This window comes from Schistocerca gregaria, chromosome 10 (assembly GCF_023897955.1).
Source record: "Schistocerca gregaria isolate iqSchGreg1 chromosome 10, iqSchGreg1.2, whole genome shotgun sequence".
Classification (NCBI taxonomy): Eukaryota; Metazoa; Arthropoda; class Insecta; order Orthoptera; family Acrididae; genus Schistocerca; species Schistocerca gregaria.
The window spans coordinates 144,731,232-144,758,326 of record NC_064929.1 but is presented as its reverse complement, the minus strand read 5'-3'; the positions used below and the strand labels follow the sequence as shown (position 1 = coordinate 144,758,326).

Genomic DNA, 27,095 nt, shown 5'->3' with positions numbered 1-27,095 from the left:
ACACATAGAGGGCGACTCGTATTAACGTTTAAAAACCTCCGAAGAGACGTAGATGACGCTGAGACCAGTAACGTAGTACGAAACACATAGTGTCGCAGATATTGGAAAATGCCCCAAAAGTGCATTCTGAGAGCAATTTCATATTGGGCCTGCAGTTCGTGTTCCTGATCGAAACTAGATTGTCGACTGGGTGAATACGTTTACGGATACTGGTGTTGTTGTTGTGGCCTCCAGTCCTGAGACTGGTTTGATGCAGCTCTCCATGCTACTCTATCCTGTGCAAGCCTCTTCATCTCCCAGTACCTACTGCAACCTACATCCTTCTGAATCTGCTTAGTGTATTCATCTCTTGGTCTCCCTCTATGATTTTTACCCTCCACACTGCCCTCCAATGCTAAATTTGTGATCCCTTGATGCCTCGGAACATGTCCTACCAACCGGTCCCTTCTTTTTGTCAAGTTGTGCCACAAACTCCTCTTCTCCCCAATTATATTCAATACCTCCTCATTAGTTATGTGATCTACCCATCTAATCTTCAGCATTCTTCTGTAGCACCACATTTCGAAAGCTTCTATTCTCTTCTTGTCTAAACTATTTATCGTCCATACATGGCTACACTCCATACAAATACACTCCTGGAAATTGAAATAAAAACACCGTGAATTCATTGTCCCATGTAGGGGAAACTTTATTGACACATTCCTGGGGTCAGATACATCACATGATCACACTGACAGAACCACAGGCACATAGACATAGACATAGGAAACAGAGCATGCACAATGTCGGCACTAGTACAGTGTATATCCACCTTTCGCAGCAATGCAGGCTGCTATTCTCCCATGGAGACGATCGTAGAGATGCTGGATGTAGTCCTGTGGAACGGCTTGCCATGCCATTTCCACTTGGCGCCTCAGTTGGACCAGCGTTCGTGCTGGACGTGCAGACCGCGTGAGACGACGCTTCATCCAGTCCCAAACATGCTCAATGGGGGACAGATCTGGAGATCTTGCTGGCCAGGGTAGTTGACTTACACCTTCTAGAGCACGTTGGATGGCACGGGATACATGCGGACGTGCATTGTCCTGTTGGAACAGCAAGTTCCCTTGCCGGTCTAGGAATGGTAGAACGATGGGTTCGATGACGGTTTGGATGTACCGTGCACTATTCAGTGTCCCCTCGACGATCGCCAGAGGTGTAAGGCCAGTGTAGGAGATAGCTCCCCACACCATGATGCCGGGTGTTGGCCCTGTGTGCCTCGGTCTATGCAGTCCTGATTGTGGCGCTCACCTGCACGGCGCCAAACACGCATACGACCATCATTGGCACCAAAGCAGAAGCGACTCTCATCGCTGAAGACGACACGTCTCCATTCGTCCCTCCATTCACGCCTGTCGCGACACCACTGGAGGCGGGCTGCGCGATGTTGGGGCGTGAGCGGAAGACGGCCTAACGGTGTGCGGGACCGTAGCCCAGCTTCATGGAGACGGTTGCGAATGGTCCTCGCCGATGCCCCAGGAGCAACAGTGTCCCTAATTTGCTGGGAAGTGGCGGTGCGGTCCCCTACGGCACTGCGTAGGATCCTACGGTCTTGGCGTGCATCCGTGCGTCGCTGCGGTCCGGTCCCAGGTCGACGGGCACGTGCACCTTCCGCCGACCACTGGCGACAACATCGATGTACTGTGGAGACCTCACGCCCCACGTGTTGAGCAATTCGGCGGTACGTCCACCCGGCCTCCCGCATGCCCACTATACGCCCTCGCTCAAAGTCCGTCAACTGCACATACAGTTCACGTCCACGCTGTCGCGGCATGCTACCAGTGTTAAAGACTGCGATGGAGTTCCGTATGCCATGGCAAACTGGATGACACTGACGGCGGCGGTGCACAAATGCTGCGCAGCTAGCGCCATTCGACGGCCAACACCGCGGTTCCTGGTGTGTCCGCTGTGCCGTGCGTGTGATCATTGCTTGTACAGCTCTCTCGCAGTGTCCGGAGCAAGTATGGTTGGTCTGACACACCGGTGTCAATGTGTTCTTTATTCCATTTCCAGGAGTGTACTTTCAGAAACGACTTCCTGACACTTAAATCTATACTCGATATACGGGTACTGGAAGTGCGAAAAAAGAGAGACCACGACTTTGAAGAACCACCAGAATTCGTCGAGAAAGTTAAGGTTGCCGATTTTGAATTCCCCCATGCGGTCTGCACGCAAAAACATGCAGCTGCTCTTGCAGTTTTCTGATCGCACAGGGAGACGAATTTTTCACAAAGACTTGGAATTTCCTCCTCAACTGACGGTGGTGCACACATTTAGTCCACGAGATTTTGCTTCACAAAAAATTCGATGAAGCCTTGATCGAAAACCTGCCTCGTGACACCCTTGTGATCTTTAGCGGCGAGGTACATTTTCATTTGTCTGGACGCGTGAATAAACAAACCGTGCGACACTAGAGTGGTACGAACCTCGAAGAACTTCACGAACAAATCGTGCGGCTGTTTGGTGTGAACTATCCAAAACTGGCGTTAATGGCCCGTGACGATTCGAAGAGAACAATAGCGCAGCTGACGGTTACTTCTCAGTGTTACGCCCAGATGATGGTTGCGTAGTTTTTCTTCTCGAACTTGGAGAAATGGAAGTGGGGCAAGTCTGGTTCCAACAAGACAGCGGCGCGGCTGAAACGGCACGCACGTCAATGACACTTCTGTAATTTTCCCATAAGGTGGGTGAGAACAGCCGTAAAAAAGTGCCGCGCGGGGTAACCTCGAGGTCTCAGGCGCCTTGTCAAGGTTCGCGTGGGAGGTTCGAGTCTTCCCTCGGGCATCGGTACGTGTGTGTTGTCCTTAGCGTAAGTTAAAGTTAGATTAAGTAGTGCGCAAGCTTAGGGACCGATGACCTCAGTAGTTTGGTCCCAGCCGGCCGCGGTGGTCTCGCGGTTCTAGGCGCGCAGTCCGGAACCGTGAGACTGCTGCGGTCGCAGGTTCGAATCCTGCCTCGGGCATGGATGTGTGTGATGTCCTTAGGTTAGTTAGGTTTAATTAGTTCTAAGTTCTAGGGGACTGATGACCACAGCAGTTGAGTCCCATAGTGCTCAGAGCCATTTGAACCAAGTTTGGTCCCATAAGATCTTACCGCCAATTTCCTTTCTCCGTAAAGTATTTTATAAAATGCATTTCAACCATCGCCAACGGCCTTGCAGCAGTTCGCGTCAGATCACCGAAGTTAAGCGCTGTCGGGCTGGGCAAGCACTTGGATGGGTGACCATCCGGTCTGCCGAGCGCTGATGGCAAGCGGGGTGCACTCAGCCCTTGTGAGGCAAACTGAGGAGCTACTTGACTGAGACGTGGCGGCTCCGGTCTCGTAAACTGACATACGGTCGGGAGAGCGGTGTGCTGACTACATGCTCCTCCATATCCGCATACAGTGACGTATATGGACTGAGGATGCAATGGCGGTCGGTCGGTGCCGTTGGGCTCCATGGCCATCAGCTGTTTATTTGTTTCATTAGTTATCAACCGGTTTCTGTTACTAACCATCATCCAGGATATAGGCGACAGCAGATTAGTTAACTAATCTGCTTTAAACTTATCTTTTGTACCCTACGTCCTAGATGATTAATGAGACAAATAAACAGCTGATGGTTAAAGTGCATTACATATATATTGCGCGAACACTTCCTTTACCGTCTCATCTCTTTGAGAGGCGATCTCCAGTGACCAGCACGTTCGCCAGATTTAGCCCCCTGTGACTTTTTCTTGTGAGGTTACCTTTAATCCTCGACGTATATCAATCGTCCACGAACTTCTTGGGTGCCCTGCTACAGACGGAGCCATGCTGGACAAAGTGGATCGAAACTTTCCATTTCACACTCAAAATGCACTGAACAGAACGGAGGCCACCTTCGAGATATCATTTTCAAAACCTAATGAACTAAAACTTTTAATGTACCTTCATGCAGAGAAAAGAAAATTAAACTGATATCTCCAATACTTCCTCTTTTCTGATTATTTTCAACACACGGAAATTCGCGCTCCGCACCCTGTCAGTACGTACCTACCGTATTCGTGCACGACAGGCGTAGATAAAGTTCTCCATAATAAGGCATATGTGACTCTATGCAATGACTCTACGTTTATGTCACAAGAGGCAAACAAGGAAGTAAAAAACTCGCTAAAAAGTTAGTATGAGAGGGTTTCGAAAACAGCTAACTATGACAGTCGCACAATAAAGAGAATAAAGAAAAAGTGGGGGGGGGGGGGGGGGGTTCAAATGGCTCTGAGCACTAAGGGACTTTAACATATGAGGTCATCAGTCTCCAAAAACTTAGAACCACTAAAACCTAACTAACCTAAGGACGTCACACACATCCTGCCGGAGGCAGGATTCGAACCGGCGACAGTAACGGTCGCGCGGTTCCAGACTGTAGTGCCCAGAACCGCTTGTCCACACCGACAGGCTTGGGGGGAGGGGGGGGGGGGGGGCTCAAAAATGTAGTAACAAATACTTCCCGAGCCTTTATTACGCGGACGAAGGAGTACACAATTTTATATTTATATACTACTGACGAAAAGTAGTCCGTGGAGTGGCACCTAATTTCCATGTGACTCATTTTTTGTTTTACATTGTCAGTATCGCAGTAAATCATGTGGCACGCTACGAGTTGCTGTCACGCTTTCGTATGAAGTAGCTGCAAAACAAATGGAATTCACGATATCCTGTTTTATGGCGCTATACGATAAGTTCTGCGAACACTTTCCCGGGACATTCCAACCACTGCTGCTTGCTTACGAATCGAACGCCGTGGGCTCTTGTAAGACAGACTCGAGTACTACATCAATGTTCTGTGGAGAACGCACTCTTCTTCGTCGTCGGTTTTTTCTTGAGGGCAGATCCAGTCTCTTCAAAGTTACTAATCCCACATTTTATCGTGGGTTTCGACGGAACAGCATCATGACGTCCTAAATTATAAAACCGTCGAAACCCCCTCTGCGCCGCTAAGTAACTATTATTGTTTTTATAAATCGCTCTGGGCTCTATGGGACTTAACATCTGAGGTCATCAGTTTTGTGTTGGCAGAAGAGCCAACACTGTGTTACGAGTGGAGGCCGATATGCACGCGTTTTAGCTCACGCAGGCTTGCGTGAGGAGGGAAGACTGACGTGAGGTCTGGAACATGAAAAGGAATGAGAATTCAGAAAGCGGACGTGATTAGTTTGACACTTAACTTTAATCCATTAATGATGAACGTCGCTCTTGACGGTACATTATTAACAATTTTATTTGTTCAGAATACATTCTTGAAGTAATTATACAAACTGAATATGGCGCCTTGCTAGGTCGTAGCAAATGACGTAGCTGAAGGCCATACTGAACTGTCGTCTCTGCAAAATGAGAGCGTATGTAGAGCAGTGAACCATCGCTAGTAAAATCGGCTGTACAACTGGGGCGAGTGCTAGGAAGTCTCTCTAGACCTGCCGTGTAGCGGCGCTCGGTCTGCAATCACTGATAGTGGCGACACGTGGGTACGACGTATACTAACGGACCGTGGCCGATTTAAAGGCTACCACCGAGCAAGTGTGGTGTCTGGCGGTGACACCACAATCAGTCCCCTAGAACTTAGAACTACTTAAACCTAACTAACCTAAAGACATCACACACATCCATGCCCGAGGCAGGATTCGAACCTGCGACAGTGGCAGTCACGCGGTTCCGGACTGAAGCGCCTAGAACCGCTCGGCCACCACGGCCGGCTATTGTTTTTATAAAGCATTTTTTTATGGCTAACGCACGCTGCTGTCTGTTCCACTGATCCATGATTACTGAAATGACGGACTATTTACTCGCTAACTGTCACGAACCTCCAGTGTTTCCCATGGCTGCTACAACTCATTTCAAACATTCCTGTTATTCTGCGTCAACCTGTACTTGGGGGGAATGTGGAGAAGAGGCTGTGACAACCCCCCCCCCCCCCCCCCTCAACCCGCGCCTGCGTTAAACTGTAATCTTACTATCTTCCAATTAAAAGACAATTGGACTGGAAACTTTATATGGAGAGAAGGCACACAACTCGTGTCAGGGCGCTGTTCGTATAGCGAGTCACGCGTCTTGGCAATACGCTCCCGCGATCCGGAAAAGGGCAGTAAATGCTGGGGAGAAGCGGTGGCCTTTTACGGTGGAAAACCTTTTATTCAGCTGCAACCGGCGCCTCGACGCCTGCGAGAATGGCGGTCCGTGCAGATAACGCGGCACTGCCAGTGGGGAGGCGGAATAAAACAAACCGGTCACACGGAGCCACAGTCTCCTCCTCGGTGATACACTCACTTGACACTAATAGTCACACGAGGGCTATATACACTACTGGCCATTAAAATTGCTACACCAAGAATAAATGCAGATGATAAACGGGTATTCACTGGACAAATATATTATACTAGACCTGACATGTCATAACACTTTCACGCAATTTGGGTGCATCAGCACCCAGAACCACCACCTCTGGCCGTAACAACGGCCTTGATACGCTTGGGCATAGAGTGAAACAGAGCTTGGATGGCGTGTACAGGTACAGCTGCCCATGCAGCTTCAACACGATACCACAGTTCATCAAGAGTAGTGACTGGCGTATTGTGACGACGTTTTCAATTGGTGAGAGATCTGGAGAATGTGCTGGCCAGGGCAGTAGTCGAAAATGTTCTGTATCCAGAACGGCCCATACAGGACCTGCAAGAAGCGGTCGTGCATTATCCTGCTGAAATGTAGGGTTTCGCAGGGATCGAATGAAGGGTAGAGCCACGGGTCGTAACACATCTGAAATGTAACGTCCACTGTTCAAAGTGCCGTCAATGCGAACATGAAGTGGCCGAGATGTGTAACCAATGGCACCCCATACCATCACGCCGAGTGATATGCTAGTATTGCGATGACGAATACACGCTTCCAATGTGCTATCAGCGCGATGTCGCCAAACACGGATGCGACTATCATGACGCTGCAAACAGAACCTGGATTCACCCAAAAAAGTGACGCTTTGCCATTCGTGCACACAGGTTCGTCCTTGAGTACACCATCGCAGTCGCTCCTCTCTGTGATGCAGCGTCAAAGATAACCGCAGCCGTGGGCTCCGAGCTGATAGTCCGTGTTGCTGCAAATGTCGTCGAACTGTTCGTGCAGATGGTGGTTGTCTTGCAAACGTCCCCATCTGTTGACTCAGCGTCGAAACATGGCTGCACGATCCGTTACAGCCATGCGGATGATGCCTGTCATCTCGACTGCTAGTGATACGAGGCCGTTGGGATCGAGCACGGCGTTCCGTATTACCCTCGTGAACCGACCGATTCCATATTCTGCTAACAGTCATTGGATCTCGACCAACGCGAGCAACAATGTCGCGATACGATAGACCGCAATCGCGATAGGCTACAATCCGACCTTTATCATAGTCGGAAACGTGGTGGTACGCATTTCTCCTCGTTACACGAGGCATCACAGCAATGTTTCACCAGGCAACGCCAACTTCTCTTTGTGTATGAGAAATCGGTTGGAAACTTTCCTCATGTCAGCACGGTGTAGGTGCCGCGACCGGAGCCAACCTTGTGTGAATGCTCTGAAAAGCTAATCATTTGCGTATCACAGCATCTTCTTCCTGTCGATTATTTTTGGCGTCTGTAGCACGTCATGTTCGTGGTGTAGCAATTTTAATGGCCAGTAGTGTATTTTGTTTCTCTTTTCAAATCTCCGTTCACCTTCTTCTTGTTTTCATGCTCGATCTTCGTTCAGTTTTTGACAGGCGATCTACTGGACGATCTTACTACTAAGTCTGAGGGGGTGCGATAGGGAGATTTCCTTGTTGCCAATACCCCTGCCGCGCTCAAGATGTTCACGACTAATCTTGTAACGGGATAGTATCGTGTCTTTCTCTGTCTTATAGGCGTTACCTCGCCGTTATTCACATTTTTTGAGAGCCTCGCGCCGAGGTTTTGGGGCTGTGCTGTATACAGTGTCCCGGCGTCTCCCTGGGGCGTGTTGTCAAGTCGCAGACACCGTCGCCTGGGGGCTCCCTTGCAGCTCGGCGCCGGCAAGTTGGCGAGCAAACTTTTCTCATTTGCAACTGATGGCATAAAATTCGTCTCCGAGGCTGTGTCTCGCCTCCCGGCATCTTTCTGGTGCTCACACGCCAGCGCGCCTCCGCCCGTGCATCGTTCAATCTCCGCTGTTATTGGAGTTTCCAGTACGGCAGTGGACTCTCGTTTCAGCCCTTCGTGCTCTGCGCCCAATCTGACGTGCGTGCGCACCGCACCGCGCTCCAAGAAATATGTTTCTTCTTTTGTCCTTTCTGAAGTCAACGAAGTCTGTGTGACTAAGCTACACGAAGCTGGTTCTGCACCACGGAAGGCACGTGGCAGCACCAGCTACAACGACAGTGGTATCGGAAGTGTACTTTAGGACTATGAGACGCACTATTTGTGTTGTGTACATAGTTCCGCGTAGTCAGCGCGTGCACAACTTTCCCACTAGAGCGCGCCCCGCTAAGCACAACAGCGCAGGCGCAGCGCTCGTCCGTCTCCGCTCTACGAGATGGCGCTGCCATAGAGACGGACCAAATTCTGCTTCCGCCGATCCGCGTATTAATATGTAACGCAGCCAATGAGATTGCTGCTAACCTTTTCTCCTCGCGGATCACACTCGCGCATTGATACCTGAACGCTCGAGGTATTTTAACGAGTGTACAGACCTCCGATTAGTCAGTCTGCATTAGTCAGTAGTCAAGTTTCAGTCTGTGCCTAATAAGATTATCGTATTCCTGTACATAGCCATGAAGAGAAAAGTATAGACTGTCAAGTATCAGAAATATGTGGGAATAAGATTAACGTACCACGACCAAACGAACTTCAGATTATCAATTGTAAGCAGCATCCAGAACCAAGTTACGTAATGTCTATGATTTTTATTATTTTAATAAATGTGTGTGGAAAATTAAACAAGTTCTGTTCAACGTTGGTCACCGTCAATCTGCTACTCTAAGCGTGCAAGTGGCATTTCTATCATCTGACCTAACGGCAGAAGATAAACACACCACGATAAGACCATGAGACATATTGCAGACACTCGTCTACTTCGTTAGAGCGACAAGTCAAATAATCTGATGGTTTGTGTATCGAAGGTCTTACAGTACGCACACCACAATTTGCTTCAAAAAAATTGCCTCCAAAATAATAGTTTGTCTCATATTCGAATTTATCATAAAAATATCCAATGTCTGATTTAAAATTCCCGCCGGTCTTAAAAATTGCCATGTATTCGACGCTGTGCGAAATCTACACTACTGGCCATTACAATTGCTACACCACGAACATGACGTGTTACAGACGCCAAAAATAATCGACAGGAAGAAGATGCTGTGATATGCAAATGATTAGCTTTTCAGAGCATTCACACAAGGTTGGCGCCGGTCGCGACACCTACAACGTGCTGACATGAGGAAAGTTTCCAACCGATTTCTCATACACAAACAGCAGTTGGTGAAACGTTGTTGTGATGCCTCGTGTAAGGAGAAGAAATGCGTACCATCACGTTTCCCACTTTGATAAAGGTCGGTTTGTAGCCTATCGCGATTGCGGTGTATCGTATGGCGACGTTGGTGTTCGCGTTGGACGAGACACAGAATATGGAATCGGTGGGTTCAGGAGGGTAATACGGAACGCTGTGCTGGATCCCAACGGCCTCGTATCACTAGCAGTCGAGATGAAAGGCATCTTATCCGCATGGCTGTAACGGATCGTGCAGCCATGTCTCGATACCTGAGTCAACAGATGGGGACGTTTGCAAGGCAACAACCATCTGCACGAACAGTTCGACGACGTTTGCAGCAGCATGGACTATTAGCTCGGAGACCGTGACTGCGGTTACCCTTGACGCTGCATCACAGACAGGAGCGCCTGCGATGGTGTACTCAACGACGAACCTGGGTGCACGAATGGCAAAACGTCATTTCTTCCGATGAATCCAGGTTCTGTTTACAGCATCATGATGGTCGCATCCGTGTTTGGCGACGTCACGGCGAACGAACATTGAAAGCGTGTATTCGTTATCGCCATACTGGTGTATCACCCGGCGTGATGGTATGGGGTGCCATTGGTTATACGTCACCTCTTGTTCGCACTGACGGCACTTTGACCAGTGGACGTTACATTTCTGATGTGTTACGACCCGTGGCTCTACCCTTCATTCTATCGCTGCGAAACCCTACATTTCAGCAGGATAATGCATGACCGCATGTTGCAGGTCCTGTACGGGCCTTTCTGGCTACAGAAAATGTTCGACTGCTGCCCTGGCCAGCACATTCTCCAGATCTCTCACCAATTGCAAACGTCTGGTCAATGGTGGCCGAGCAACTGGCTCGTCACAATACGCCAGTCACTACACTTGATGAACTTTGGTATCGTGTTGAAGCTCCATGGGCTGTACCTGTACACGCCATCCAAGATCTATTTGACTCAATGCGTAGGCATATCAAGGCCGTTATTACGGCCAGAGGTGGTTGTTCTGGGTACTGATTTCTCAGGATCTATGCATCCAAATTTCGTGAAAATGTAATCACATATCAGTTGTAGTATAATATATGTGTCCAAGGAATACCCGGTTATCATCTGCGTTTCTTCTTGGTGTAGCAATTTTAATGGCCAGTAGTGTATCTGGCAACATTGTATTCAACTGGCAGCAGCAATGCGCCGATACGACGAACATGAGCTGCTGCGACTCACAGGATTGCTAATGTTGTCTCCCTCCCGCCCCACCATCACAAACCCATAACTCTGTGTACCCTATGTAGCATCATTGCAATCTACGGCGCCAGTGAAATTGAATTGAAAGTGATTTGTGTTATCGGTTACAGTACAACGTTTTTGTTAGTAGCTAGCTTCGTAACTATATATATATGGTATTCATATGATGCGGTCTATGAATTGAAAAGAATAGCATACGCAGAACAACATGTAAACGGAGCAGCCGAGCGGCATTGTGGCCCTCCACCAACAGAAAAACAATTCGCGATTGGAGGGCTGGCAAAGGAGGATTGGAAAAAATGAGAAAGATTAAGTGTGCGAATAGAGGATTGAATGTAAAATAATGAAAACTAGAGAATGACGTGTCGAAGTGGATAAAAGGACACTCTCAAAATGGCACTGGAATTAAAACAAAAATGATTCACATACACGCCCGTAAGCTAGCGGTACAGTGGAACTCAACAGATTTTAAGGATGCAGTTGGTTTTTGCTATAGGTTTTTGAAGCGTCATTGACGCAGCATGCAAACCAAAACCAAAATATCTCAGAAAATACCACAAGAGTACGACGAGAAAATATTATCTTTCTTTCCATCGCCTTTATTACTCAACTTCGAAAGAAAACTATATCGGAACTAAGCCAAATAGCGAATATGGGTGAGACTCCTCTGATATTTGACGTGCCGAGAAAGAGAACTGTTGTCATGAAAGGTCCTAAAAATGTAGCTTTAAAAACACGTAGACGTGAAAAAATGCACTGCAATGTCGTTCGTTCTGTTGTGCTGACGGCACTAAACTTAATACAGTGCTCATTTTCAAGCGCAAAATAATACGAAAACCTGAAATACCACCAGGCGTTGTTGTTCACGTACATAAAAAGGGTTGGATGGACGAGGCTGGTATGAAATTATGGATTAACAGAGTGTGGGGGAGAAGGAAAGGCGCTTTACTGAAGAAGAGTTCTCTACTTGTGCTGGATGAGTTAAGTAGTCATTTGAAAAATTCTGTGAAAGAGAAATTGCGACAGGGATATACAGGGCTTGCTGTTATTCGGGGGGGATTGGTTCAAATGGCTCTAAGCACTATAGGACTTAACATCTGAGGTCATTAGTCCCCTAGACTTAGAACTACGTAAACCTAACTAACCAAAGGACATAACACACATCCATGCCCGAGACAGGATTCGAACCTGCGACCGTAGCAGCTGCGCGGTTCCGGACTGAAGCGCCAAGAACGGCTCGGCCACAGCGGCCGGTCCGGGGGGATTTATTCACAATTTCAACCTCTTGATGTCACGATAAATAAAACATTTAAAGTCTATAAAACAGAGGAATGGAACAAGTGGACGATGGATGAAACTCAACACGAATTCACGAGGAAGGGAGCTTTAAAACAACCTACAATCAAACAAATGTATCAGTGGGTACAACAGCTGTAGTCTAGAGTGAGAAAACACATTATTGTGGGCATACGTAACGCTCCCGATGGTAAGACCGTCTTATACAGGGTGGTCCATTGACAGTGACCGGGGCAAATACACTCCTGGAAATGGAAAAAAGAACACATTGACACCGGTGTGTCAGACCCACCATAATTGCTCCGGACACTGCGAGAGGGCTGTACAAGCAATGATCACACGCACGGCACAGCGGACACACCAGGAACCGCGGTGTTGGCCGCCGAATGGCGCTAGCTGCGCAGCATTTGTGCACCGCCGCCGTCAGCGTCAGCCAGTTTGCCGTGGCATACGGAGCTCCATCGCAGTCTTTAACACTGGTAGCATACCGCGACAGCGTGGACGTGAACCGTATGTGCAGTTGACGGACTTTGAGCGGGGGCGTATAGTGGGCATGCGGGAGGCCGGGTGGACGTACCGCCGAATTGCTCAGCACGTGGGGTGTGAGGTCTCCACAGTACATCGATGTTGTCGCCAGTGGTCGGTGGAAGGTGCACGTGCCCGTCGACCTGGGACCGGACCGCAGCGACGCACGGATGCACGACAAGACCGTAGGATCCTACGCAGTGCCGTAGGGGACCGCAGCGCCACTTCCCAGCAAATTAGGGACACTGTTGCTCCTGGGGTATCGGCGAGGACCATTCGCAACCGTCTCCATGAAGCTGGGCTACGGTCCCGCACACCGTTAGGCCGTCTTCCGCTCACGCCCCAACATCGTGCAGCCCGCCTCCAGTGGTGTCGCGACAGGCGTGAATGGAGGGACGAATGGAGACGTGTCGTCTTCAGCGATGAGAGTCGCTTCTGCCTTGGTACCAATGATGGTCGTATGCGTGTTTGGCGCCGTGCAGGTGAGCGCCACAATCAGGACTGCATACGACCGAGGCACACAGGGCCAACACCCGGCATCATGGTGTGGGAAGCGATCTCCTACACTGGCCGCACACCTCTGGTGATCGTCGAGGGGACACTGAATAGTGCACGGTACATCCAAACCGTCATCGAACCCATCGTTCTACCATTCCTAGACCGGCAAGGGAACTTGCTGTTCCAACAGGACAATGCACGTCCGCATGTATCCCGTGCTACCCAACGTGCTCTAGAAGGTGTAAGTCAACTACCCTGGCCAGCAAGATCTCCGGATCTGTCCCCCATTGAGCATGTTTGGGACTGGATGAAGCGTCGTCTCACGCGCTCTGCACGTCCAGCACGAACGCTGGTCCAACTGAGGCGCCAGGTGGAAATGGCATGCCAAGCCGTTCCACAGGACTACATCCAGCATCTCTACTATCGTCTCCATGGGAGAATAGCAGCCTGCATTGCTGCGAAAGGTGGATATACACTGTACTAGTGCCGACATTGTGCATGCTCTGTTGCCTGTGTCTATGTGCCTGTGGTTCTGTCAGTGTGATCATGTGATGTATCTGACCCCAGGAATGTGTCAATAAAGTTTCCCCTTCCTGGGACAATGAATTCACGGTGTTCTTATTTCAATTTCCAGGAGTGTATTTCACGAAATAAGCATCAAACGAAAAAACTACAAAGAACGAAACGTCTAGCTTGAAGGGGGAAACCAGATGGCGCTATGGTTGGCCCGCTAGATGGCGCTGCCATAGGTCAAACGGATATCAACTGCGTTTTTTAAAACAGGAATCTCCATTTTTTATTACATATTAGTGTAGTACGTAAATAAATATGAATGTTTTAGTTGGACCACTTTTTTCGCTTTGTGATAGATGGCGCTGTTCTAATAAAACCCCATGTCATTCCAAGCATGTGTGTCAATTGGTACCTCTCTATCTACAGTATTCCGTGATTTATTCAGTTTTCAAATTTATACTGACTTTTTGATCACCCGGTAATAAAGGCAATGTACAAAGGACACAATTGTAGAATTATAGCATCGTCTGTATTACAGTCTGTTAATCTCAGAGGAGCCGCGTCGAACCCATGACTGCCCCAGAGTCAAGGCAAGCTAGTCTCAGGTGTTCTCAGCGGGATGGATACCCCGAGAGTCGAGAGGACCCGACAAGGACACTCTTGGCTGTGGAGCACTTATCGAACCACTCCGACACAATCCGGGAGCGTGGAGTAGCGCACAGGTCTCCAGTGTACGAGAACAAAAGGAGGAACACGAGGCAGGGCTGGGCACTCCGCTCGTCGGCGGCGGACTGCAGGCGAACCAGGTGCGGCCCCTTGCTCCATTAAACTCGGGCCCTACTAGGATACCACCTCTCGAGTAGACTGCGACCGCCTGGCGAGAGATGTAAGCTCACCGGAGAAAGTATTAGTCACCCTCGTTCGTTCACACCCACCTGCATAGGAAGAAATCGGTTGGTTGGCTTGTGGGATTGAAGGGACCACACTACTAGGGCCATCTGTCCCCTTTTCCACGAAATTTAAACACCCACAAGGAATAAGAACAAACAATGGTGCTGACAAGAGACGACACAGGACAAGAAAGACACAGACGGAGACCAGAAAAAAGGAATTACAATCACACCGCGTGTGACAGCGGTTGGCTGACCATAGAAACAAAAAAGGAAAAGCCAACCACCAAGAAACGCACTAAAAAAAAACCCAGTCTAAAGTCGTAGGCCAAAGGCCAGACTCAGCACAAAAAAAGGACAAACAGATCAAGCGATAAAAACCCCCTGCACGAATAAATGTGTTCGTTTTTCCCGCGCCCTGTTCGAGACTGGGACGGTAGAGAGGTACTGTGAAAGTAGTTCGAGTGACGCTCTACCAGGCACCTAACTGTGAAATGCAGCGCAGTCTTGTAGATGTAGATCACACCAGTTGCTCGGAGCGAAGAGAGCTTTAAAACGACCTACAATCCAACAAACGTATCAGTGGGTAAAACAGCCGTAGTCTCGAGTGAGAAAACACATTATTGTCGGCATAAGTAACGCTCTCGATGGTAAGAAAAAAATGGTTCAAATGGCCTTAGCACTATGGGACTTAAAATCTATGGTCATCAGTCCCCTAGAACTTAGAACTACTTAAACCTAACTAACCTAAGGACATCATACAACACCCCGTCATCACGAGGCGCGGGAAGCGAGAACGCTACCGCACGACCACGAGCTGCAGACCGATGGTAAGACCATTTTATATATGAAGAGGACGAGGAAGAGGAAGAGGAAGAGGAAGAAGAAGAAGAAGAAGAAAATTCAGCTGACGATTTTCGGGGATTTCAAAGGTCAGTTCGGTTTTAGAAACTAAGAATTTTTTTGGTGTGGCTTTGCTACTTAATAATACTAACGTACAGGCAGAATGCTTTCGTGGGCGTGCAAGTTGTAACTACACCAGCAGCGGAACCATGCCATTTTTAGCCAAAAGCTGTCTACCAGAGATGGCTGTGTGTTTAGGTGTGTTGCCGTGGCGGAAGAACCAGTCGCCTGTCTGCAACAAATCGAGTCTTTATTGACGAACACTGTTGCGCAGTCTTCTTAAAACTGGTTCCCAAGTCAACTACGGCCTTGGCATCAATAAAGCAAATCAGCATTGTTTTGATGTTTGATTTGACTTTACATTTTTTTGGACGGGGTGACGGTGATCACTTCCACCGCCTTGACTGTTGTTTCGTTTCTGGGTCGTAACCATAGCACCATGGCTCATCACCAGTAATGATCTTTGACAGAAAATCTGGATGAGTTTCAAGGAAAAAAAATGTAAATGCTGTGTGACTAGGGCCTCCCGTCGCGTAGACGTTCGCCGGGAGCATGTCTTTCGATTTGACGCCACTTCGGCGACTTGGGCGTCGATGGGGATGAAATGATGATGATTAGGACCACACAACACCCAGTCCCTGAGCCGAAAACATCCCCGACCCAGCCGGTAAACGAACCCGGGCCCTTAGGACTGACATTCTGTCGTGCTGACCACTAGCCTACCGGGGGCGGACAGTTTCAAGATGAGGTTTTAAAGTATGACATATTTCAACTCAACGTTCCCTTTGATTACTATTCAGAACCCTAGAAAGAAGCTTGGCAGCAACCCTTCTCGTTCCCAAACCTTCAGTTAATATTCGCTGAACCGAGTTCCAAGATTCCCACTAATCTCTGAAGTTGATCAACTGTCTGTCGACGGTCTTTGAGGAGAAACTCTCGAGTTTCTTGAATATTTTCGTCGATTTGAGCAGTTGGCGGACTTGTAGAACATATCAATCGATATGTCGCCATTTCTAAATCGAGCAAACCACTCGTACACACGAGTTTTTTCCCATAGTGTCACCTTGGTACGCTGTTTTCAACACTAAAACAGTTTTAGCAGGATTTTCACCGAGTAGAATACAAAAGTTCACAGCTGCAAGTTGTTCATTTAAACTTGCCATCATAAAAAACGAAACGAGACCAAAACAGCGCTACTGCAGATGAATAGAACAAGCCAGGTCTGAACTGGCAATGAGTTAGCGCTATACACGCTTAGCGGCAGAAAAGCGTACTGCACCACGTTGTGAGAGAGTGGTTCTAGGCGCTTCAGTCCGGAACCGCGCTGCTGCTACAGTCGCAGGTTCGAATCCTGCCTCGGGCATGGATGTGTGTGATGTACTTAGGTTAGTTAGGTTTAAGTAGTTCTAGGTCTAGGGGACTGACGGCCTCAGATGATGAGTCCTATAGTGCTTAGAGCCATTTGGACCATCTGTTTCGGCTCAGCCGGCCTCGGTGGCCGAGCGGTTCTAGGCGCTTCAGTCCGGAACGTGCTGCTGCTACGGTCGCAGGTTCGAATCCTGCCTCGGGCGTGGATGTGTGTGATGTCCTTAAGTTAGTTAGGTTTAAGTAGTTCTAAGTTCTAGAGGACTGATGACCTCAGATGGTGAGTCCCATAGTGCACTGAGCCATTTGGACAATTCTGTTTCGGCTCATGCTCGATACAGTTTGTTTCACAATGCATGTTGCACAAGCATTTCCGCGAATCGTTAAATAGACAAAGAAGAAAAATTACCTATGCAGACAGTCTTCGTTAATAATCTTTTATAAGAGATCGGTAATTAAGAATTTATATCTTGTGTGCGTCTGGTATTTAGCAAATAACAAGACGTGCATTTTTTTTCATAAAAACGTCAGTTCTATATGAAATTTCCTGGCAGATTAAAACTGTGTTGCGGACCGAGACTCGAACTCGGGACCTTTACCTTTCACCGGCAAGTGCTCTACCGAGATGGGTAGGTTGTGAGTCCGTCCCTCTCGTTTGAAGAGGTTGACAAAGGAAAGGAATTATATGGCGAACCGCATCGTACCAGTCGAAAGACTGACGATTAAAAAATAATGGCTGCAGCTGGTAACTCGAGACGAAATTTATGGACCCTGTTTCTCGACGAATTGAGTGACTGTTTTGCGACTGATGTCCTTTCTAACTCGAAAAGAAGTTTTGTTTGGCAGAAGGCGGAGTCCTCAGAATACTGCAATGCAGAAATGCTCCCAGCTGGGACGGAGAACTCTCGTGCGGTCTCGAGGACGTGCTGTCGGAGAGAGTACTTCAGTCGCGTCACGTCACCGTCTTTACTACTCCGGCACGACAGACGAGGGGGTGGCAGTAAGCAAGACGCGGCGCAGTTAAACAAGAAGCCCGCCTGTGCCGCGGTGTCAGGTTCCCTGCGCGCTGCACGGGAACCACCCTCCGCCCGCAGAAGCATCCTCCCCCGACCACCTGCGGGGGCGGAGCGTGTTATCGCACGCGCTAATTAACGCAGCCGCGCCAATTAACACGGCCCCGAGACACCCCGGGAGCTGCCTGGGCCGCGATACCGTCAGAGGCTGGAGACAGACACACACACACCCTCGCCCGCCGCCGCCACCTCACCTTTTCTAACGGCGTGACGTCACCCTCCGCGCCGAACAAGTAGCTGGCGAGAGCCTACTCGGCGCTGGTGCGTGACGAGATCAAACGGCGCTTCTCAGTTTCCAGGGCCCCAGCGCGTGAGCAGTCTTAATGAGGTAATTTTCACACGGGAGGGTCTTAGCGTGGGCACCGTCTCGAAAGCGTTCTTGTGTCAGACGAGCAGATCAGGAGAATTAAACCCCACCCTCCGTTCTGGCAGTTACGAGGGGCGTTTGAAAAGTCCGTGCAAAAATAAAAACTACACTACTGGCCATTAAAATTGCTACACCAAGAAGAAATGCAGATGATACACGGGTATTAACTGGACAAATTTATTTTACTACAACTTACATGCGATTACATTTTTACGCAATTTGGGTGCATAGATCCTGAGAAATCAGTACCCAGAACAACCACCTCTGGCCGTAATAACGGCCTTGATACGCCTGGGCATTGAGTCAAACAGAGCTTGGATAGCGTGTACAGGTACAGCTGCCCATGCAGCTTCAACACGATACCACAGTTCATCAGGAGTAGTGACTGGTGAGACATCTGGAGAATGTGCTGGACAGGGCAGCAGTCGAACATCTTCTATATCGAGAAAGGCCCGTACAGGACCTGCAACACGCGATCGTGCGTTATCCTGCTGAAATGTAGGGTTTCGCAGGGATCGAATGAAGGGTAGAGCCACGGGTCGTAATACATCTGAAATGTAACGTGCACTGTTCAAAGTGCCGTCAATGCGAACAAGAGGTGACCGAGACGTGTAACCAATGGAACCTCATACCATCACGCCGGGTGATACGCCAGTATGGCGATGACGAATACTCGCTTCCAATGTGCGTTCACCGCGATGTCGCCAAACACGGATGCGACCATCATGGTGCTGTACACAGGACCTGGATGCATCCGAAAAAATGACGTTTTGCCATTAGTGCACCCAGGTTTGTCATTGAGTACACCATCGCAGGCTCTCCTGTCTGTGATGCCGCGGCAAGGGTAACCGCAGCCATGGTCTCCGAGCTGATAGTCCATGCTGCGATAGGTTAAAATCCGACCTGTATCAAAGTCGGAAACGTGATGGTACGCATTTCTCCTCCTTACACGACGCATCGCAACAACGTTTCACCAGGCAACGCCGGTCAACTGCTGTTTGTGTACGAGAAACCGGTTGGAAACTTTCCTCGCGTCAGCACGTTGTCGGTGCCGCGACCGGCGCCAACCTTGTGTGAGTGCTCTGAAAAGCTAATCATTTGCGTATCACAGTATCTTCTTCCTTTCGGTGAAATTTCGCGTCTGTAGCACGTCTTCTTCGTGGTGTAGCAATTTTAATGGCCGGTAGTGTACTTAAACCTAACTAACCTAAGGACATCACACACATCCATACCCGAGGCAGGATTCGAACCTGCCACCGTAGCAGCAGCGCGGTTCCAGAATGCAGCGCCTAGAACCGCTCGGCCACAGCGGCCGGCTATTAAAGACCAAACGGTCTTCTTCGTCGGTATCTACCAACAAGCCCACTTTTGCACGGGGTTGACATGTTTGCAACTTCCGGACTTGCACCAAGACCCACATACGAAGAAATTTGTGAATAGAATACACTTTGTATGTGAGGGAAAGGTGAGGGATAGTATGTTGCGAAACTTTCGAAACAAATGGAAAACATAATTACTAGGAAAAAACATGTGCCCATCGCTTTTCGTATGTGAGACTACGTTGGAAACTGTTTCGGAGAAAAACGCCTTTCAGTGCAGTGCCAAGAGCTGTTCACATAGTCTTCGCTCGAAGTGTTCTACTGGGTTACATGGTACTTGAAATGAATAGGGCAGAGAGAGCGAAAGAGAGACGACAGATGAAAACAACGTTGTCCTTTATGTACGTATTTTTCTCTTGCATAGCACTGTTGTGAAATGAAGCCCGACGAAGCAGATGTGACGGCAGTTTCATGAAGCATTTCGCTCCTGGAATTACACTTTTCCCCGGTAACACAGACTTTTTATCATATTTCCGGCGCACTGTTTTGAAAATTCCGAGAAAGGCTTATCCCAGCCGCGGTTTTGTCGCTTACAAGACTTACGCGGAAAGCTGTCCCAGTGGCAGCCATACAAAGACGCCCGTCCGGCAATTACCCAGTTCGCGGAAAGCTACCAGAAACTGTTTTAATATAATGGCGCCAGCCAACCCGCTGTATCGCTGCCGGGGACAGCGCGATAAATTCTGCGGAATAACGCTTTCTTGTCTCTATACGCGACGACACAGCGGCAATGCGAGAGGCCATTACCGAGCCTTCCGCGTCTGCAGGCGCAGCTAAAAGGAGCGAAATGACACAATACTGTCGTGGGTACGTCAGTTTCAGGGGACACACAACTTCACGACGGGTCATATTACACTATGATGTGTTTGCCGCCACACGGCGGGACTTGTTTTTCTCCGGCAAATAAAGAGGCCTTCAAGAAAGTTTCAAATCACGTAGCATACAACGATGGAAAAAAAAATTGGAATACCAAAAAATAATTAATGTGCAGTAATGAAATGTCCGCCAGCGGTAGCTGAGTGGTCAATCCTAAGGGCCCGGGTTCGATTCCCGGCTGGGTCGGACATTTTCTCCGCTCAGGGACTGGGTGTTGTGTTATCCTAATAACCATAATTTCATCCCCATCGACGCACAAGTCGCCGAAGCGGCGTCAAATCGAGCGGTCTACCCGCCGGAAGGCCCTAGTCACACGATATTCACATTTAGTAATGAAATTTGGGGAACACATTTGTCTAGAAAACATACACTACTGGCCATTAAAATTGCTATACCACGAAGGTGACGTGCTACAGACGCGAAATTTAACCGACAGGAAGAAAATGCTTTGATATGCAAGTGACTAGCTTTTCAGAGCATTCACACAAGGTTGGCGACGGTGACGACACCTACAACGTGCTGACGTGAGGAAAGTTTCCAACCGATTTCCATACACAAACAGCAGTTGACAGGTGTCGCCTGGTGAAACGTTGTTGTGATGCCTCGTGTAAGGAGGAGAAGGGCGTACCATAATGTTTTCGACTTTGATAAAGGTCGGATTGTAGCCTATCGCGATTGCGGTTTATCGTATGGCGACATTCCTGCTCGCGTTGGTCGAGATCCAATGACTGTTAGCAGAATATGGAATCGGTCGGTTCACGAGGGTAATACGGAACGCCGTGCAGGATCCAAACGGCCTCGTATCACTAGCAGTCGAGATGACAGGCATCTTGTCCGCATGGCTGTAACGGATCATGCAGCCACGTCTCTATCCTTGAGTCAACAGATGGGGACGTTTGCAAGACAACAACCATCTGCTCGAACAGTTCGACGACGTTTGCAGCAGCATGGACTATCTGCTCGGAGACTATGGCTCCGGTTACCCCTGACGCTGCATCACATAGAGAAGCGCCTGCGATGGTATATTCAACGACGAACCGGGATGCACGAATTTCGGATGAATCCAGGTTCTGTTTACAGCATCATGATGGTCGCATCCGTGTTTGGCGACATCGCGGTGAACGCACATTGGAAGCGTGCATTCGTCCTCCCCATACTGGTGTATCACCCGGCGTGATGATATGGGGTGCCATTGGTTACACGTGTCGGTCACCTCTTGTTCGCATTGACGCCACTTCGGACAGTGGACGCTACATTTCAGATGTGTTACGAACCGTGACTCTACCGTTTATTCGATCCCTGCGAAACCCTTCATTTCAGTAGGATAATGCATGTTGCAGGTACTGTACGGGCCTTTCTGGATACAACAAATGTTCGACTGCTGCTCTGGCCAGCACGTTCTCCAGACCTCACTCCAATTAAAAACGTCTGTCAATGGTGGCCGAGCACCTGGCTCGCACAATACTCTAGTCACTACTCTTGATGAACTGTGGTATCGTGTTGAAGCTCTATGGGCCTGTACACGCTCTGTTTGACTCAATGCCCAGGCGTGTCAAAGCCGTTATTACGGCCAGAGATGGTTGCTCTGGGTACTGATTTGTCAGGATCTATGCACCCAAATTGCGTGAAAATGTAATCACATGTTAGTTGTAGTATAACATATTTGTCCAATGAATACCCGATTATCTTTTGGATTTCTTCTTGGTGTAGCAATTTCAACGGCCAGTAGTGTACTTAAGTGTTTAACATTGCAACACCAGAGATTAATGTAAGGGCGAGTTGTGAAATACACTCCTGGAAATTGAAATAAGAACACCGTGAATTCATTGTCCCAGGAAGGGGAAACTTTATTGACACATTCCTGGGGTCAGATACATCACATGATCACACTGACAGAACCACAGGCACATAGACACAGGCAACAGAGCATGCACAATGTCGGCACTAGTACAGTGTATATCCACCTTTCGCAGCAATGCAGGCTGCTATTCTCCCATGGAGACGATCGTAGAGATGCTGGATGTAGTCCTGTGGAACGGCTTGCCATGCCATTTCCACCTGGCGCCTCAGTTGGACCAGTGTTAGTGCTGGACGTGCAGACCGCGTGAGACGACGCTTCATCCAGTCCCAAACATGCTCAATGGGGGACAGATCCGAAGATCTTGCTGGCCAGGGTAGTTGACTTACACCTTCTAGAGCACGTTGGATGGCACGGGATACATGCGGACGTGCATTGTCCTGTTGGAACATCAAGTTCCCTTGCCGGTCTAGGAATGGTAGAACGATGGGTTCGATGACGGTTTGGATGTACCGTGTACTACTCAATGTCCCTTCGACGATCACCAGAGGTGTACGGCCAGTGTAGGAGATCGCTCCCCACACCATGATGCCGGGTGATGGCCCTGTGTGCCTCGGTCGTATGCAGTCCTGATTGTGGCGCTCACCTGCACGGCGCCAAACACGCATACGACCATCATTGGCACCAAGGCAGAAGCGACTCTCATCGCTGAAGACGACACGTCTCCATTCGTCCCTCCATTCACGCCTGTCGCGACACCACTGGAGGCGGGCTGCACGATGTTGGGGCGTGAGCGGAAGACGGCCTAACGGTGTGCGGGACCGTAGCCCAGCTTCATGGAGACGGTTGCGAATGGTCCTCGCCGATACCCCAGGAGCAACAGTGTCCCTAATTTGCTGGGAAGTGGCGGTGCGGTCTCCTACGGCACTGCGTAGGATCCTACGGTCTTGGCGTGCATCCGTGCGTCGCTGCGGTCCGGTCCCAGGTCGACGGATACGTGCACCTTCCGCCGACCACTGGCGACAACATCGATGTACTGTGGAGACCTCACGCCCCACGTGTTGAGCAATTCGGCGGTACGTCCACCCGGCCTCCCGCATGCCCACTATACGCCCTCGCTCGAAGTCCGTCAACTGCACATACGGTTCACGTCCACGCTGTCGCGGCATGCTACCAGTGTTAAAGACTGCGATGGAGCTCCATATGCCACGGCAAACTGGCTGACACTGACGGCGGCGGTGCACAAATGCTGCGCAGCTAGCGCCGTTCGACGGCCAACACCGCGGTTGCTGGTGTGTCCGCTGTGCCGTGCGTGTGATCATTGCTTGTACAGCCCTCTCGCAGTGTCCGGAGCAAGTATGGTGGGTCTGACACACCGGTGTCAATGTGTTCTTTTTTCCATTTCCAGGAGTGTAATACTACGTTAATGACAGGTGTAACCGCCACAATGTCGAATGCAAGCATGCAAACGTGTGTTCATAGAACTGTACAGGAGCCGTATGTCAATTTGTGGGATGCAGATGCATGCCTGTTGCAATTGTTCGGTCAACTACACAGGGCCGCTTAATGCTGTGTGTGAAAGCTCCTGGGGCTGTCATCCGATGTTGTGCCATTTGCGGTCGATTAGAGACAGACCTATTGATCGAGTAGACCACTCTTGGAACACGTTGGGTTATAACAACAGCCTGTGGGCGGGCGTTATCCTGCTGGAAAACACACCACGCAGTGCTGTTTATAAATGGCAGCACAACACGTTCTATCACCAGGCTGACGTACAAATTTGCAGCCAGGCTGCGTGGGATAACGTCGAGAGCGCACCCGCTGTCATACGATGTCGCACCCCACAACAGGTGTAGTCACAGTGTGTTTAGTACGCAGACAGTTTCGTTGCAGGTCGTCAGCTGGTCGCTTGCTAACCAAAACACTGGCACCGGGGCGGAACTAGCTTTCATCGGAAAACACAACAGACGTCCTTCTGCCCTCCAAAGAGCTATCGTTTGACACAACTGAAGTCGCAGCGGCGGTGGTTCTGGGTCAGCGGAAAGCACGCTTCAGGGCGCCTGTGGCTCGGAGCTGTCCTCGAAGTAACCAACTTGTAACATCTTAAATTTTCTCTGATACATTTAAGTCTCTAATTTATCTACGATAACGGTGGAAGCAGAAGAAGTGATTTAAAATTTATGCTGCGGTCGGGACTCGAACCCGGATTAGGCTGATATGCTGACCATTACACCACCACAGCTGTATGGTCAACAAGGCTTCACGATCTTCCCAAGTCAAATGCACTCCCCAACAGAAACTCCAATTCACATCTCCCCTTATATTGTCACTATTACCAGGGCTCTCCGACACTGGAATAGCATTGGACGTAATGGGGAATTGCTGTCATACATGTGATTGTATAGATCTTAAATTTTCCTTGAGACATTAAGTCCTAATTTATCTGCAATAACGTTGGAAGCTAAAGAAGTGAATAAAATTTATGCTCCAGCCAGGACTCACACCCAGGTTTTCTTGCTTGCTAGACAGATATGCTGACCGTTACACCACCACAGCATTATGATCAATATAGCTTCACGAACTACCCCAGTCAAATACTCTGCCCAACACAAACTCCAGAACAGCTTGTTGCCTACATAATATTCTGCGAGATGCTTATCTTGAAGATCAACCAATTCCCTTGTATCAATGTGAAACACCGACTCAGTCAACAAGTATGATAGAACTGGCGCATACCGAAGGTTTTACGAGGGTTGTTTTTTAAGTAAGGGCCGTTCGCGCGTATAGTCCCGTAGTTCGCGCGGACGCCGCAACAAGCCACCGCGCCACTTGCCGGCATCCTTCCCGTTCAAACTGATGCAAGTTGCAGCTCTGTAGCTGACGTGTACGCTTCGCTGTGCTACTTTATAATGTTTACGATTATTGAATCGCACGCCGCGTGTGAGATACGGTCAGTTATACGTTTTTTGACCGCGAGAAGCCTATCATCTGCAGAAATTCATCGTCAGTTAACAGAAGTTTATGGCTTGAATGCAATGAGTGAAGGTAAAGTGCGTCATTGGGTTACAGAGTTTAAAAATGGCCGTCAATACATGACGAAGAAAGCTCAGGCCGGCCCTCTGAGATCACTGATGATTTGGTGGCTGCAGTCGAAACAAAGATTCGTGAGGACAGAAGATTCACAATTTCCACTATTTCTTTGGAATTTCCACAAGTGTCAAGATTGGTTTTGTACAAAATAGTGTCTGAAAACCTAAACTGTGTTCTCGGTGGGTACCCAGACTCCTCAGAGAGGACCACAAAGGGAAGAGATTTGCCACTTCATTGCACTTTTTGATTCGTTACGAGGAAGAAGGGGCAGCGCTTCAATGACGACGATGAAGTGAAAGCGGCCGTGAACTCTTGGCTGTCGGAGCAGGCGGCCGAATTCTTTGAAGAGGGAATTAATAACTTAGTTGTACGGTATGACAAGTGCTTAAATAAACAAGGCAACTATGTAGAAAAATAGGTAAAAGCGTGCAGAATCAGAAAATAAGTTTTTTTTACAAAAGTATTTGTATCTTTTTTTAAAAATAAAAAACGGTTCTTACTTAAAAAACAACCCTTGTACAAACAGTGTTGGATTTGAGAGGTGAGAGACAAGCTTAAGCATTTTTTTTTGTAGTGCACAGGGCAGAGTACTGTGGCACGATAATGCTGTAAATAATGGTAATTGATTGATCTTTGTTGAACTTCCATAGTTAATTTGAATACTATTTACAAGAAACATACATAACGATATTACAAATGACTGAAGCGATTTCATAAATTCACTGTAGCTCCATTCATTGACATATGGTCACGACACACTACAGATACGTAGAAAAACTTTGTTCGGCTGAAGCCGCACTTCAAGTTTCTGCTGCCAGAGCGCTCGAGAGCGCAGTGAGACAATATGGCGACAGGAGCCGAGAAAGCTTATGTCGTGCTTGAAATGCACTCACATCAGTCAGTCATAACAGTGCAACGACACTTCAGGACGAAGTTCAACAAAGATCCACCAACTGCTTACTCCATTCGGCGATGGTATGCGCAGTTTAAAGCTTCTGGATGCCTCTGTAAGGAGAAATCAACGGGTCGGCCTGCAGTGAGCGAAGAAACGGTTGAACGCGTGCGGGCAAGTTTCACGCGTAGCCCTCGGAAGTCGACGAATAAATCAAGAAGGGAGCTAAACGTACCACAGCCGACGGTTTGGAAAATCTTACGGTAAAGGCTGAAGCAGAAGCCTTACCGTTCACAATTGCTACAAACCTTGACACCCGATGACAACGTCAAAAGCTTTGAATTTTCGGCGCGGTTGCAACAGCTCATGGAAGAGGGTGCGTTCAGTGTGAAACTTGTTTTCAGTGATGAAGCAACATTTTTTCTTAATGGTGAAGTGAACAGGCACAATGTGCGAATCTAGGCGGTAGAGAATCCTCACGCAATCGTGTAGCAAATTCGCAATTCACCAAAAGTTAATGTGTTTTGTGCAATCTCACGGTTTAAAGTTTACGGCCCCTTTTTCTTCTGCGAAAAAAAAAAAAAAAAAACGTTACAGGACACGTGTATCTGAACATGCTGGAAAACTGGCTCATGTCACAACTGGAGACCGACAGCGCCGACTTCATCTTTCAACAGGATGGTGCATCTTTCAACAGGATGGTGCTCCACCGCACTTCCATCATGATGTTCGGCATTTCGTAAACAGGAGATTGGAAAACCGATGGATCGGTCGTGGTGGAGATCATTATCAGCAATTCATGTCATGGCCTCCATACTCTCCCGACTTAACCCCATGCGATTTCTTTCT

The 27,095-nt window shown here is 48.8% G+C and overlaps 1 protein-coding gene across 1 annotated transcript in view; it reads right to left on the bottom strand.

Annotated features, from left to right (window-relative positions):
* The window catches only part of LOC126293367 (protein timeless homolog), a 422,426-nt gene that overhangs the window by 66,577 nt on the left and 328,754 nt on the right, over positions 1–27,095 (bottom strand). The window lies entirely within an intron of this gene.